Source organism: Homarus americanus, unplaced genomic scaffold, assembly GCF_018991925.1.
Source record: "Homarus americanus isolate GMGI-L3 unplaced genomic scaffold, GMGI_Hamer_2.0 scaffold32583, whole genome shotgun sequence".
In the NCBI taxonomy this organism is placed as follows: domain Eukaryota; kingdom Metazoa; phylum Arthropoda; class Malacostraca; order Decapoda; family Nephropidae; genus Homarus; species Homarus americanus.
In genome coordinates, this window is record NW_024713129.1 from 29,252,897 (window position 1) to 29,255,650 (window position 2,754).

Sequence of the window (2,754 nt, forward strand, 5' to 3'; positions counted from 1 at the left end):
CTCCAGACACACTTACTCCCTGGTCTTCCTTATGCTCCCTGGAAATATTTTTGGTCTTCTTTATGCTCCCTGGAAATGTTTTGGTCTTCTTTATGCTCCTTGGGAATATTTTGGTCTTTTTTATGCTCCCTGGGAATATTTTGGTCTTTTTTATGCTTCCTGGGAATATTTTGGTTTTATTTATGCTCCCTGGGAATATTTTGGTCTTTTTTATGCTCCCTGCGAATATTTTGGTCTTATTTATGCTCCCTGGGAATATTTTGGTCTTATTTATGCTCCCTGGAGGAGCTCGCCTTCTGTTCCAGTAGTCAGTGGTTCGATTCCCGGGCGCATTCATTTCACCCAGCTGTAAATGGGTGCCTAAGTTTACAGCTTGGGGTAGTGAATGCGGTCGAGTGCAGTACCGGCCATGTTGTCTCCTTGTGTAGTAAAGGCATAGTATACAGTGTGCTGTACCCACACTGTCATGACTATGGGTCCCACTTTCACTCTTATGTTCCTGGGAATGTTTTGTGGTGGACTCCGTGTTGTTGGTGCCGAGGGGAGAGTAAGGTTAGGTTAGGTTAGGTTAGAATATAGAGAACCTGCCTTTAAATATTTTTTTTATATATTCTAACATTTTGCAGAAAAAAATCATACAAATCATGACCAAAAACGCCACAGAGATATGTTATGAGACACATATATACCAAATTCGCCACATAGGTATATATCTGTATAAAATTTATGGATATACGTTAGATATGGCCACAGTCATGGTATAACACGCACATATCCTGTGCACATATACTGTACAATATATACCAAAACCTTAGCGTAGGTATAATGGTAAACATAATGCTTATAATATAGGGTTATACTTTACATATATTCACAATCATTATATAACACACACATATAACAAATTACCTCGTGATGTACTGTATACTGATCCTTCACCCAACCAACAGTCGGCGGTAAATTGGCCAGGGAAGGAGAACGACCCGCATGACTCTTGTAGTAGGTAGACCCGACCTCATGCTGGGGCTGGCCTGGGGAAGTGAGGGAAGGAGGAAGAGTGTGAGGGTGAAGGTGAGGGGAGGGAGATTAGGAGAGACAGTTGTTAAAGGGAGGAGGATTAGACGGAGGGTGAATGGTGAAGGGGAGGGTGGTAAGGGAGAAGGATTAGGAAAAGGGAAGATGGTGAGGGGAGAAGGATTAGGAAAAGGGAAGAATAAGGGAGGAGAGAAGATTAGAAAAACAGAGGATGGTAAGGATGGAGGAAGAGGCTAGCGTGGAGGAAGAAGAAAAGGCTGAAGAAGCTGTTGGAATGAGGAAGATGGTGAAGTGGAGCATTTCATTCCATAAGAGGGGTTTGGGAAGGAAGGAGAGGAAGGAGAGAGGGAGGGATTAGGAAAAGGTTGAAGGTAAGAAAAAGCGAAAGGAGGAGGAAGAAGAGGCGGGAGGAAGGAGGTAAGAATGAAATGTAAGAAGACAGGGGGGATAAGTATGGAATGAAAGAATGAAGGAAGGAATGGAAGAACGAATAAAAGTGCGAAGAATTAGGAAGGAAAAAGGGAAGAAGGAGGAGGAGAATAAAGAAAAGAAGGAAATAATGAACGAAAGATGGGGAAGCAAGAAACGAAGGAAGTAGGACAAAGAAGAAGAAAGCAATAAAAGACAAAATAGAGGAATTTGAATAAAGAAGAGCAGAAACGAAAGAAGTAGGAGGAAGTAAGAAAGGGAAAAAGTAGGAAGAGTAGAAGGGATAAAGAAAGAAAAGAAGGAAGAAAAGAAAGAAGTAGCAGCAGGGGGAGGAAGAAAGCTGGAAGACAGGAAGAAGTCTCCAACTTTCAGATACTTGTCTCAGTTCCGCCACGAACCAATAACGATGTTCTTGGGCAAAACCAGCAAGGAGGAGAAGAGGAGGAGCAGTGTGGAGGAGAGGAGGAGGAGCAGTGTGGAGGAGAGGAGGAGGAGCAGTGTGGAGGAGAGGAGGAGGAGCAGTGTGGAGGAGAGGAGGAGGAGCAGTGTGGAGGAGAGAATGAGGAGCAGTGTGGCGAAGAGGAAGAGGAGCAGTGTGGAGGAGAGAAGGAGGAGCAGTGTGGAGGAGAGAAGGAGGAGCAGTGTGGAGGAGAGGAGGAGGAGCAGTGTGGAGGAGAGAATCGGGAGAAGGAGGTACTGGGTGGAAGATAGAAGGAGGAGCAATGTAGAGATGAGGAAGAGGAGTGGAGGAGGAGGAGAACTGGGTAGTATGGAGCTGGGGAAGAAGAGGAGGGAGAAAAATAAGAAAAGGCGGAAAAGAAGAGGAGGAGGAGACAAAAGCAGAGGAAAAGGAAGCAGGCGGAGAGGAGGAATAACAAAAGAAGGGGAGAAAGAGAAGAAGGTAAAAGGAATGGAGGATGGAAGCAAAAGTAGAGGAAGGAGACAAGAGGTGAAGAGGAAAAAAGGAAGAAAGAGAAGGAGGAGGGAACTACAGAACAGGACATCCGAGGAAGCGGCGGGGGCGAGAAAAAAGCAAAAGAGAAAGAAGAAAAGGGAGATGGAGTAGGAAGAAAAAGAAGAGGAAGATGAAGAAAGGGTGCAAGAGGAGGACTGTTTATACCCACAGCCTTCCAAGCCTTAATAATACATCAGTTCACGTATTTATGTAAAAGCCGGCCGAAGGGGGATTAATTTTTGAGAGGCCAGGGACGTAAAAAAAAAAATGTAGCAGGATAACACTTAAAGACGTGGGCAAAAAATAAAGACTGGGAGGGAAAAAACTCGACGCAC